This window comes from Heterocephalus glaber, unplaced genomic scaffold, assembly GCF_053883595.1.
Source record: "Heterocephalus glaber isolate CG9 unplaced genomic scaffold, H.glaber_assembly_v1.0 deba00000738, whole genome shotgun sequence".
NCBI lineage: Eukaryota > Metazoa > Chordata > Mammalia > Rodentia > Bathyergidae > Heterocephalus > Heterocephalus glaber.
The window spans coordinates 7511975-7525588 of record NW_028258161.1 but is presented as its reverse complement, the minus strand read 5'-3'; the positions used below and the strand labels follow the sequence as shown (position 1 = coordinate 7525588).

Below are 13614 nucleotides of genomic sequence, written 5' to 3'. Positions count from 1 at the left end.
TAAGTGGTAAGGAGAATTTTAATACACATACAGAAAAAACAATTCATAAAACACAAAATTTCATAGACTTAGATTTTATACTTTCAAAAAACCATAATTTTCATGTCTCTTGTTTAAGCTTTTAAAGACAACTGGGTCCAGTTCACAAATAACACTAAATTACATATTTTATGGGAAACAAGCCTAATCTTTTCCTTTAAGTTACTAACAAGCATGGATTGGCAAACCTCTACTGTAAGGGACCAGATGGTAACTATTTTAGGCTTTGTAGGACACGTGGTCTCTTTCACACCCACCCTATAGCTGCAGCAAAATATCTGCCACAGATAATGCATTAATAAATGAGCACTACTGTGCTCCAATAAAACTTTATTTGCAAAAACAGATGATAAGCCAGATTACATATGCAGAACATCATTTACTAATCCCAAATTTACACCATAGACAGATAGTGTACATTTTCTACCTCTCATCTAGAATACAGAATCTATTCATAAATGAAATTATTTTCCAACACAATAATAATCTTTACAATCTCCATCTGATATAGTTTGAATCTTAAATGTCCCCCCAACACTGATGTGCAGAAGGCTTGGCCTCCATCTGATGTTGTTGTTGGGAGATGTGCTACCTATAGTAGGTAGAGCATAGTAGAGGAAAGTTAAGTCAAGGAGCTGGGCCCTTGAAGGGATATTGGGGTCCTACTCTCTTTCTCTTTTTCCTTTGTTTCTCAGCTGCTACAAAGCAAGCAGGTTTGGGCAACGTGTACTCTCACTATGATGTTCTGCCTCACCATAGGCCAAGGTAATCGAGTCCAGCAACCATGGACTGACATCCTGAAACCATGAGTCAAAACAAACTTTTCCTTCTTTTGATTATTTCAGGTATTTTGTCACAGCAACAGAAAGCGATTACACCAATGTGTTTCAAGCTAATATGTGCAATATAATAACCATGGATTACATTTGCCTCTCCCTCTTTATATGTATGTGTGTGTGTTTACAGACACAACCAAAGTTCTAGAAAACTAAAGAATGGTGGTCTATACAGCTGTGACTTCTGAGGCAATCCTACAGACTACATTTGAATTCTTAAGCCTTTTCATTAATGTACCCAGTGAACTCATTTAATATCAAATAGCAAGCCAAGAGTCACTATGGCCTTGTGCAGAGTGTCCAGCACTTCTGTCTCTCTTATCCTTCATTCTCTGTTCCTTGTACCCATTGTTAATATTCAAGCCAAACTCTAGAACAAATCAAACTAAATAGTTAATTTGAGCAAGTATATTTTATTAAAGTATGAGTAGAGAGGAATGAAGTAAAAAAGTGTCTGGCTCAAGCAAATTTGCTCATTTGTCTCTAATCAGCTTCTTATTTGGGTATCCACATTCCACATCCCCAGTGATTGGTTAACAATTTAATTATTTAATGAAGGAAAGGCTCAGAGATTGAACAAATTTATTTGACATATTTCTGCATTGTGTCTAAAATGAATCTTAATGTAAGTAAAATTCTTCTAGACAACTGGAAACATTCACTATGGTTGTTGAAAACCACAATGAAATATCCTTTTTAGAGTCATTGACTGAACAGCTTCAGAGTCTTTATAGCTAGATGCATGACTGAAACAACGATTTCTAAATGTGAACTGTTCCAAGTACACAGCTGTCCTGGATAAATATGAACAAATTAGCTCCAAAAGTGGAATCACAGCTTTTCCCCTCTTTTCTGTCATCCAGAGTGAATGCCATTTTCTTGTGGACACCTAAGCAAGTGTTAATTCATCCTAACATACCACAAAATTCATGAAAGAAAACCACTAGATTTTGTTAAATTACATGATCAACACTCTCTGAGCACTGACAATACTTTTTAAAACAAGTATACGTTATGACAACTCCATGATGATAGGAATTGTGCCCACATATTACTGGTGATCTTGTCCTATTTGAGACAGTCTTTCCATTTTAAGGCTGAGGTCTGAACTTCTCTACTCCTTGTCTCTTTGCCCAGCTAGATTCAAATCACAGAAAACCCCAAAGAATTGGAACTTCTCCAAATACAGAACTCTTTTGTTCTAAAATTCAGAAGTCTTTTGCTTTAAAATTCATTCTCCCTGCCTCAGATTAACTGCGCATCTGCCCAGTGAATGAATTCTCCCCACCTCCCTCCAGACTTCTGGTCCACGCACAACAGAACTAGGGGGTTAGAAAAATTCATTCAATGGGCAGTTCGGTAGAGTAAATGTGAGGCATGAAGAGTGAATTTTAGTCCGGCAAAAAACCATAACTCAATCTCCTGCTAGATTTACTGCTAAAAATGTCACCTTCATTTTTACATGGCTAGCCAGTGAATCAGTGACTGACTCGCTTTTTTTCTTTCCCTTCTGTAATCCACAGCAGATTCTTCTGGTTCACTAGAAGCTGCCCTTGAGATACTGTCTCCCTTTTCTGAAGGTCTGCTGCCTGGGCTATCTCAGCAGCCTTGACCTTGGAGTGGCCTTTTGCAAAAGAACTCCGGACAACAAGCTGCAATGATGTAAAAACAGTGAAATGTGTGGGCCTATGAACAGGAATAAGGTTTCTTTTGTTACTTCATTCCTCTGCCTCTTTCTTAAGGAAAGAAATTGATTTTTTTCTGGTGATTCTGTTATTTTTTTTCAGTTCATGTCAACAAGGCATGTTTCTAAGAGTGGTCCTGGACATATAATGAGGACTCATGGACAACATTAGATGACTGAAAGAGAGAAAGAAAAAAGTGTTAAATGCTATTATTTAGATTGAAAAGATTTATCAATAATTATTATTTTAACCACCTATTAACTCCCTTAAGTAGGTAAGAAAATAATGCAGCCCTGAGTTTCTGACCACTATGTAGTGTTTCTAAAGAGTTGCTCTTCGTGAAAATAACAATTGTGATAGAAGTTTGCCATACAGAATGACAGCAAGAGGAAAGTATCACAGTCACACAGACAGGCAGTTTCCTACGAACTAAAGGGAAGCCTGTTGACTAGTTTGTCTTAAAAATATATCTCTGTGATGTGTGGCATGTGTTTTCTATGTTTCTGCTGAATATAAAACTCTGCTTTTAGCCTCAGTGTGAACTGAATTAAATGCATGTTCAGACATATGAGCTTTCTAACTGAAATAACATAGTTTTGAATCCAAGCTGTATTTAATTCACTTCCCAGGGCCAAAGTCTATGACCCAGTAAATATCAGTTCTGAATCCAGGATTAGAAGGAATTGGAAAGGGGATCAAGAAATTAATTAAAATAAGACTGCAAAATACAAAGAGGAAAACAAGGGGATGTTTTTAAACTGCTGATTCTGAAAGATTACATATAGAATAAAGCTCCACAGACACCCCAAGATGGCCTCTTCCTAGTATGAATAAACACAGACAGCATGGTACCCTCCAGTCCTGGGTCTTTCCTGTCACCCCGTGGGAGGTGGTGTCAGCATTCTCTGCCTGGAAATCAAGGCTCCACACTGATGGGAAGATGCCATCTTGTTTGCCAATGGTCACTTATGTGGGTTTGTTTAGAGCACAGCAGCCACCTCACCTGAATAGTCACCTTCTTGGATTCAATTTTATTGATTGTTTTATTACCACAGATGTCTTGCTCAGCTCTTTCTCCTGGGATCCTTCCTTCACACTTCCAAACAATCTGGACACTAGTCTGGAGAGGTAAATATGAAACATTTTCAGGTTAGGAGGGTACAAAGTAATACATTATATGAAATCCTAATGACATCGCTACAAGTAAGTCAGCAGAAGTTGCTACAGTTCATTGCTCTATGCCTTCAGCAACCTACATAGAGCATTTGAGAAACAGTGAGGGAGGAAAAGTTAATGATTTTCATGACATACTCATAAATGTGATATTATCAAAATATTTGCACTTAACTTGATAAATGCAGATTTGGGTGATTACACATACTCACCCTTGGATAACAGGATATTTTCAGATGCTATAAAAATTACCTGGATTTGTCAACTCCATGTATAACTTGATAAAATTTGTAAGATGGAATCGATGGTATGTGGGGGCAAATAAATGAAGACACAAATGGCTGTACTACTCTTTCCATCCAAACAAATTGAGAAATACCAATAGCCAATCAAACTATGCTTTAATATTAAGGAACCACACATCTCTAGCTCGACTTATGTTATACAATTTGGTATTTGGGGAGGGGGAGAAGGGTTAGGGTTAGGGTTTAGGGTTAGGGTTAGGGTTAGGGTTAATTCATCCTAAGGCCAGTGAGAGACTCAGGAGAAGGCCAGTTATTCTAAAGGATAGAGGAATTCTACCAGGCTAGAACAATCCAAGTTCACTTTAAAGATATTACATTTGCCTTGAGAAACCGATTCAAGGATTTGGTTACAGGATTGAATGGATGCAAAAGATTTAAATAATTCAGATATTCTTGTTACAAACTAAGAGGTTTCAGAAAACCTATATAGAATATAGGAACTCCATCAGTACTTAACTCTGCTAAGAGATGATGATGATAACAAGAGATATTAATCACAGTAGAAAGCAAAAGGTGAAATGTAAGCCTGGCAATACAGCAGAGGTACAGGTTAGTGAAATAAAATTCTCCCAGAGTTCTCTGCCAGTAATGAATTACAACACCAGACATCCAGCTAAGTGTCATATCTAAAGTCATTTATGAACTCTTACAGGAGAGTTACAAAAGATCCCTGGAGTGCTGGAGATAAAGATTAGTGGTAGAGTACTGGCCTGGCATGCACAAGGCCCTGGGTTCAACCCCTAGCACCACAAAAAATAAAAAAACAAATCCTGGAAAAATAGATTTGAAGAAACTTGTCCTGTTTTCTGTCCAAAGGAGAAAATGCTTTGTTCCTTCTCTATGGTTGGACACTTACTTACCAGTAGGTTTTTTTCCTTGTTTTTGTCTGTGCTGGAGATCAAACCCAGGGCCTTGCATATACAAGGCAAGCGCTCTACTGCCAAGCTCTACTCCAGAGCCCTGGACTGTAGTTTAACTGCATCAGCCCAAGACTTGGTCCTGCCAGCCTCAGAAACTAACTAGTATAGAAATAAGAGGATGTTTTTCCTTTAGGACTTGTTTTAGCTTCCATCACTGTAACAACCACCTGGGATAAACCACCTTTAGAAAGAAAAACATTATTTTGATTCATGGTTTTAGAGGGTCCAGTTGTAGACCCTTTCCTTTTAGACCTCTGGTGGAGGTGCCAGATGAGAAGGGTGTGAGGCCTGTGGCAGAGCAAAACCACTCACTTTATGGCCAAGGAAGGAGAAAGAAGAGGAAGGGGCTGGGATTGCACTGACCCTTGTAAGGGCCCGTAGTGACCTGAAGACCTTCCACTGGGCCACACCTCTTAAAGGTTCCAATGCCTCCCAGGAGTGGTGATTTTTAAAGAAATGGGGTCTAGCTAGGCTGCCCAGGTTGGTCCCTAATTGCTGGGCTCAAGCAATCTCCCTGCTTTCGTGACCCAAGTAGCTGCGACTACAGGTGGGCATCACCTCACCCAGCTCCCATATTTTCTTTAATTGTATTATATTCGTTCGTGTTTGCAATACATGAAGTTTACATTCATCTTGGGGGGTAGGAATATACATGTAACACTCCCTGATTCCTTTTTATTCTCCTTTCCCTCCACACCTTCGTCCCTCCCTCCATCTCTAGACCCTCTTTCCCCATTTTCATTATTATGATTTTTATTATTTTTAGTTCCTGTCTGTGACATATAATGATGACACTCAGGGTGGGTAGTTGGTACATGTGCACGACCTATCTTAAATCTTTCTACATCTGCTTTCCCCAACCTTGGTCTCATGGTTCACTTTACACTTGCAAAGCATCTCTCTCTCTGTTTTCTTCTTGCAATTCTTTATTTTGATCTTTATTTATGCTTTGCTTTACTCAAATGAGAGCTACCACGTGGTATTTAAGCTTGCGTGTCTGATTTATTTCATTTAACATTACACTTTACAGGTGTATTTATTTTCCTGCAAGTATCTCGAACTTATCCTTCCTTATAGCCAAATAGTATTCCTTTATGTATAGATACCACATTTTCTTTATCCATTCCTCTGGTGATGGACACATAAGTTGCTTCCAGGATTTAGCTGTTACAAATTATGCTGCTATAAACAACAGTGTGCATGTATTGCTGTAGTATGACGTTTTCAGCTCTTTTGGGAAGATACCTAGAAGGAAAATACCTGGGTCAAATGGAATTTCTAATTTTAGTTCTTTGAGAAATCACCATACTGATTTCCATAATGGTTGTACTAATTTACATTCCCAACAACAATGTAGAAGTGTTGTTTTTTCACAGCAGCCACAATAATTAAAAAATTATAATTTTTAATAGGCCTTTCCTTTGTAGATCTAATTATCTCCACCCAGGCCAGGCTGCCTTGCCCATAGTAGAGTAAGAAGATCTCTCACTCCTCTAATGAGGAAACACTGAACTAAGAAGACCATGTGTCTTCGTCCAGATCTTTTCTTTAATATGTGCATTAAGATAATGGATGGCATGGTCAGGGCTCTGTGAAAACATTAATGTCACCTGGAAAGTGTTATATACTAGACCACCATGAGCCCTTTGCTGCCAAAGTGTGGAATCTGAGGGACAGGGCAGGAGACTGAAGGAGGGGAAGGAGGCTCTGAGTTCTGCAGGAGGGGGATTCTTGCTAAGGAGCACAGGGACTTCCTAAAAGGAAGAAAGGAAAGCCCTGCCTATTTCACCATTTAGCCTCCAGCCAAAGCTGATCTGGCCAGTGTCCTTCCTTCCTTCAGCCCACAGAGCACCTGACTTTACAGCTGCCTTTTCTCCAGGGGAATGGGGGATGGGGATATGCCTCCTTCCTTTTCCCAGTAAGAAATTCACAGCTTGGTGTGAAGGCTAATGATTTGACTAGAATTGTTAAGCCCTAACAGTTACTGCGGAGTTAACATCATGGAGAAATAGAACCATTTAGCCACAAGAAATCTATAACCTATTTTGTGTGCAGCTCCTAGGCCATCAGTGTCCACTGACGACTCCAAGTGGTAGAGTTGACCTTTTCCCTACAGGGTTTTGGGTAAGGGAATTTAAAAACTTCTCTTTTCAGTATTTAACTACCTCGTTATAAGGAAAACATTCCTGCATACATGCACACGCACGCATGCACACACGCACCTTCTGCTACAATTTTAACCAATTTCCCTTTGTCAGGCCGTCAAGTGACATCCGGTAAACTGCTTGAGTGAAAGTGAACTCCACGGGCTTACAGACTGTTCACAGTACTGGAAAATCCTGGGAGAGCATTTGGTTCATCTTCCCTCTTTTGCAGCTAAGAATTAAAATGCAAAGATGTACATTGACACAGCTATGATTAACTCATAGAGTCAATCATAGATCCCAGGAGATATAATCACATGTGATATAAATAATTCTAACGCATTAAGCCCTTCCTGGAATGACAAGGTCTGCCCAGTAAAATGGAAACTCAAACAACAGAAGCAGTTTGATCAGGAGTCAAAGTTTCTGGATTCTGACCCTGGCTCTGCCACACACTGTTATGACCATGGACAGGTTCCTTTACCTGCCCTTCACTTTCCTAATCTGTAAAGTGCTGGCAATATTAGCACCAACATAGAGGACTGGTATGATGAATAAATATCAATATAGTAGCTAACATGGTTTGCTGTATTCAGCACTATTCCAAATGCTCTCTATCAGTACTAACCTAATTTTCAGAGCAAACTTTGAGGTAGGTACCACTGTTCTTTCACAGATGAGACAAGTAAAGAACTTATAAAAGCCCCAGGTATGCAGGAAATTATCGACAAACCTTGGTTTTTGGCATTATCATCAAAAAGTTTTTTGAGTAGATTGATTTGCCTTTATGGTGCTTCCAAACCAGAACAGTTGACCAGCTCAGAAAACAAAACATTTAAAAGATAATCTCATCTACACAAAACAATAACAAAACTACTGCTCAAAGGAGATTCCCAACAGCATTCCAAAGCCAGAAGACAATAAGAGTGGTATTACCTATTCTTTGAATTCATATTGATGAATTATATCCCTTCAATTAGGTGTAAGAATAAAGAGGGGAAAAATTTTCCCACTCACCATGAAAAAATATCACAAGAATTTCAACGTTATTACAGTATTAAAATTCTTTAAATATTTGACATTCTTCTTTTTTTTTTTTTAGAAATGCTCTTGGGACTCTTGATAGCTCACTAAGGACCCATACAAGCCCAGCTGGGCTCCGTGTCTGGTTGCCGGTTTCATTCTCCCTGACTCCCTCAGAATGAGTCTGCTGCGTCCGTGGCCTGCTCACTCTGAAGGTGTGGGACAAGGCGAAGATAGGCCGTAGGACTTCCCCATACCATCCCTGCTGGCTATCATTCTGACATATGGGCCCGTAACCCAAAGGGCACAAGGATTAGAGATGTCATTTCCTGGCCACTGTAAGACAGACTGCAACAAAAGCTGAGAATCATACACCATCATTTGTCTGACATGACACTTCCAGAAGGGAAGATGCTACCGGCAAATCCAACAGTCCCTTCCCGGGGAGGTGTTTCTTTGCCCGTTCAAGCTGTCAGCAGGTCTTACTGGAGAATTTCACAAACTGCAAAACTTGCTTCTTGAATGAAAACAACTGTACTTCCCGACAAATGGGTAAGTGCTATTGTGAATGGGTAGGTGTAACTTCAACACGACTGGAATCCCAGACAAAGAAAGGCAAGAGGACTAAAGTGGTTGAGACCACCCACCCAAACCCCAGATGACATCGGTTTCCAAATGCTTACCCCTACCTAGCACGTAACGGCTTATGCTAGGAAACAGAGACTACATTTAATTTTTCACAGAATGATCAATTTCAGTTTGTTCTCACAAAGAATAAACAATGAAAATGTACTGGAGAGTCTACAGAGTACTAAAAGGATTCTTCTAGGACACAGAAGTTGCATTATAATACATTGCTTACATTTATTGAACATCTATTCTCCAGGAAGACCGTTTAGCACTTCACATGTGTTGTCTCTTTCAGGCCTTTAAGAAAAAAAAAAAAATATTAGGTGTAAAGAACTAAAGTGTGTTGTTCAAAATCACTGAACAAGAAAGTGGCATAGCCAGATTGAAGTTCTTTTCCCAATAAGGCGTGCACATTCCCCTTAGGCTAGGACATGTGCCACGCATAGGCTGAATATGGCACAACTTTCCAGTACTTCACTGTCTCAGTGGAAAAGCAGTGTTTTTCAATGTTTGAAATTTGAAAATGTCCTGTCAAATGCATTTCTGCAAAGTTCCCACTTCTTAGTTTCAGACAATATGAATGCTTTCTTAGGAAGGCTGGGGAAGCAAAAACAGTTGATATGAAATGGAGGAATTGAAGAGTTAGTGGTTAACTTATATAGCTAACATCAAAGTGGAATCTTAGCACTTCTGATTGAGAAAGTGAGTGGAGGATCATGAAATGAAACTTAAAGAAGTATTGTTACTTTGAATGCCTTTTATTAATTTCAGAAAACAACATCAATTCCCACAAACCAGGTTAACCTCATAATTTAACAACAACATATAAACTTACTATTTAGCTTCACTTTTCACCACAGGAAATCCTTGATAATTTATGAGTGCTATGATTTTTGTATCATTCTTCACTTGCTATCTTGAAATTGAAAAAAACTGGTTCAAATATATTTTCAAATGAGATGAGACTGGCACATAAAAGTCATAAGCTTTGTGTACAGAGTTTGTAAGAAAGTCCAGAACAGTCTCAATTAGCCCAGGTATGTGATGTGGCCCATGTACCTGAGATGACAATGTCATTCATTACCTCAGGCGCTAGGGAAGCTGAAACAGTACGGTATAAGACACGCCTCAGAGCTCATGGTAAACATGGGTTATATTATTGTGAGTGTTAAAAGGAGTACAAATCTTGATGTTTCTTGTGACAAAAGGAAAAAAAGTTAAATTACTTATAATTATAAATCTGAATAGTTCTCAAAGCAAGTTTAAAACGAATCATGAGACAAATCATGAATATGTTGAAGGAAAAGCAACAGATTATAGGAGAGGGAGAGGGAAATGGAGAGGGAGAGAAAGAGACAGAGAGAGAGAGAGAGAGAGAGTTAGGATGAATACAAAGAACACAAATCAATCTAAAGATTTGTTTGATGACCATTTTCAGAATCACCTTGAAAGATGACACTAGGGAATGGTAGCTAAAGTGCTAACCTTCAGATGTGAAAAGCAATTCTTCTTTTGGCAAACAGAGATGGCAAAACTAAAGAAAAAATTACTTTCCTCACAGAGCATTTTCAAGTAACAAACTTTCAAATGTCCAAAAACAAAAAAAAGGCTCTCAGGCAAATTAAGTCATATTATATTTTGGATTTGTTTATTACATTTGTAACGATTTTATCTGTGAACATATGTTAACTGAAAATATTTATATTTCTTATTTTATAAAAATTGTAAGATATATACCAATGGGGGTTATTTTTGTCAATGTAGCACTGTTTACTTGAAGAATATATAAATGTCTGCAGGAAAAGGAAAAATCCACAAGTAATTAAAACTACATGAGTCATTGCATACAGACTTATGTCAGAGAAAATCTTGTTTTCCAAAAACTATTCTTCTCTCAAATCACTTTTTTCATATTTTTCATTTTGTTCATAGAGGTAGTAAAAATAGTAAATGTTCTTAAAACAATGTTAAAATACTAATTTGAATATATGTTCACTAGAAAATTTGAATGAAAATGTACCCACACAGATATATTCTAGTATAGTCAGGAGGAGGTGCTAAACAGAATTTTCAAACTTAGAGTTAATATTTTTTTCTTTCTGGTATAAGAAAAATGTTTTTTAAAAGAATAAAATCTGGACAAATATGTTTGTTGACCCAGATTTATCTTGTTTACTAAATACATTCTGAAAGCTAAATGTCCTAAATCAAAGATAATCTACACGTTTCAATTATAAATGTAAGGAAGATAAACTGAATGAAGAAATTTGACTTTGGAGATTATGAATCATTGGAAACTCTTGATTTGTTGTATATTAAAGTGTCTGAGGAAAAAATCTTCCGTGAATGAAAAGACTGTGAATGAAATACTTCCCAGACTCAGTGGTTGAATCAGGTGAACATCAGAGGCCCATGTGATAAAGACCCCTCCAATTGGCTGGGTAGCAGTAACCTAAGAGAGACAGTTAATGATTTCCTTAGCAGTGGCTTCAAAACACCAAGGGGCTCAAAACTCAAATACCCTCAGAGAGACATGAATTAGTGAGCCTGAAGAGATACACAATTATCCCTGTCTAGATCTGTTTACTTCCTTCTGGAGGAGCTGAATTTTGTCCTCAGGTGACCCATTAATGACTCCTGCATTCCAACATGGCCCCTTGCCTGGTAGCATTTTGGGCATCTCTCCTCAGTTTTTACTATGACTGGGCTTAAGGAATATCAGGAAATGTTTGTCACTTGTGTTGTCTATTATGTGAGTCAAGGTTCTCAAAACATGTGACAGCAAGATGGGACAGACTATCTGAGCATTGACCTGTAACTCAAAATTAATCTGACTGTTAAGAAATGATTTTGAGAAATTGTAAAAAATATTGTATTGAACTACACGTTTTTTGTTTAAAGACATTTACATGAATTTAATTCAGATCTGCCACTGTTTATTCATGATCCAATGAGAAAGCTTAGTTTGGATGTTACTGTCACATCCCCTTGTGTGACCTTAGGGATCTCCCCTCTTCCCTTTCTAATTTCTCTGGAGTGGTGTTTGAGAATAAGGCAGGACTCCACGGGGACACCAGGGCTGCTATGGGTGACACCCAGTCCAGAGTCAGGCTACACATGGGAATATTTCTAATGGAATGGTGTCAGAGTGGGGAACTGGGGTGATAACGAATAATACTTCCCAGAATGCAGGGGCCATAAGTCCCTTTGTGTCACTAGCCATGGTCATTTCCAGACAATCACAGCACTATCATGATGACAATGTGTGTCACAACCATTTATAATCACAAGAGGAAGCCAATTCTAGAAACAATAAGAGAGGCGGTGGCGTGGAAACTCGGTGGAACTTTAGAACCCTTGGTAGGATCACCAGACTTATTCATCCCACATGATTAGATCAGGGTGTGGGTACCTTATGGTATGATTAGCAGTTTTAACATTTTTCTCATTATTAGAAATAATGTATTTCCTTCAGTAAGACAGGACACAGCAGCATCTTATGTTATTTACTGATGAATCTATCATATCTGAGGATATAGTGATTACTTGTATAAAATAAATATCTCCCTATTTCTCCAGTTTCATTCATATGGAACCCTGTGTAAGAGGCCTATATTTTCCAATACACAGAATATAAACTCATATGACTAAATGTTTTGCCAAATTTCAATGAAACCCAAGATAATCTTGAACAAGTTATACTTCTAAGGACTTAGGTTGAAGAAAAAAATTGTTATTAAATTTTCCACTTAATATTAATGTAGAAATCCTTATGGATATAAACATATATTGCTACTGGTGTTATAAATGGATATATCTTTTCTGGAACACAATTTGGTTGTACAGAGATTTTAGTTAAATATTCATAAACTGTGAACATAATTTGTATGTATGGATATAAATAAGATCACCTAAAGAGAGAATGGAAAAGGAGAGAAGAACATCTGAGGCAGAGCCCAGATTTACTGTAGAGAAGAATGGCCCAGAAAGAGAGACACAGAGGCAAAGCACCCTTGGGAGTGAGAAGAGAGAGCTGGATTACAGAAGCTGAATGAGACACTGATTTAAAAAAGAAGAAAACATAAATAAAACTGCTTTCCGAGAGAGAGAGAGAGAGGGGCGGGGGGGAGATAATCTCCTGGTAGTTTAAGGAACGTGCAGAGCTAGACTGCAAATGGCTCAGTCGGTAAGTAGGTACACATGGAAGACTCCAGGATGTCCTTCCCAGGTGCCCCTTCATTACTCCCCTCACACTGCCCTCAGGTCCCAGAGCCTCTGGGGTGTGCCGTGGAAAGCCTTCTTTGCCAAACATCACACTACCACTTCCAGTGCCTATATCCAGTGACTGTCAGATCTGAGTATAAATCCCAGCCCTCTGGCTCCCCTCTGCAGGCAGCTGTGAAGGTCCAGTCCCTCACCAGAACCTGCACTGGGATCCATTGAGGCTTCTGCTGAAACTGCACTGGAGCTCAGCTTCTCCCTCTGCTCACCCTCCCAGCCCTGCCCTGCAGGGCTTGCTCCCAAGGGAACTTTGCAATAAATGTGCTACATGCAAATTTCCGTCTGAGCACCTGCCTCCCATGCAACTCACTCTAAAGTAAAAGGTGAGTTCTATCAACAGTAGAAGGAAGGAAACTGAAATAATGATGGAAGACCACTTTTTCAAGTTTTTGGCAATTTGGGCAAAGGGAAAGAATATAAAAGGGTGCTAAGAGTCTTCTATTTTTATATCGAGAAATGTTTATATTGTGTGAAGCAGGCGCACTGAAGAAGATTTTCTTTTTTAAAAAATGACTAAAAATGCCCAGGAACCCACATTTTCTAAACCTCACCTTACATACACAAACAAGAAAGTGAAA

At 38.6% G+C, this 13614-nt stretch overlaps 1 long non-coding RNA gene across 13 annotated transcripts in view; it reads right to left on the bottom strand.

Moving 5' to 3' along the window:
- The window catches only part of LOC101711862 (uncharacterized), a 302781-nt gene that overhangs the window by 38638 nt on the left and 250529 nt on the right, over nucleotides 1–13614 (bottom strand). For 10 of the 13 annotated variants that reach the window (XR_015449550.1, XR_015449548.1, XR_015449547.1 and 7 more), the window contains 2 exons: nucleotides 8988–9052; nucleotides 3564–3680 (listed from right to left, as the gene is read on the bottom strand). This is a non-coding gene — a long non-coding RNA (uncharacterized LOC101711862). Of the gene's footprint in view, nucleotides 1–6; nucleotides 3681–6064; nucleotides 6204–7180; nucleotides 7335–8987; nucleotides 9053–13614 lie in introns of those variants that run through there. The other 3 variants (XR_015449554.1, XR_015449555.1, XR_015449546.1) reach the window with 2 other exon arrangements.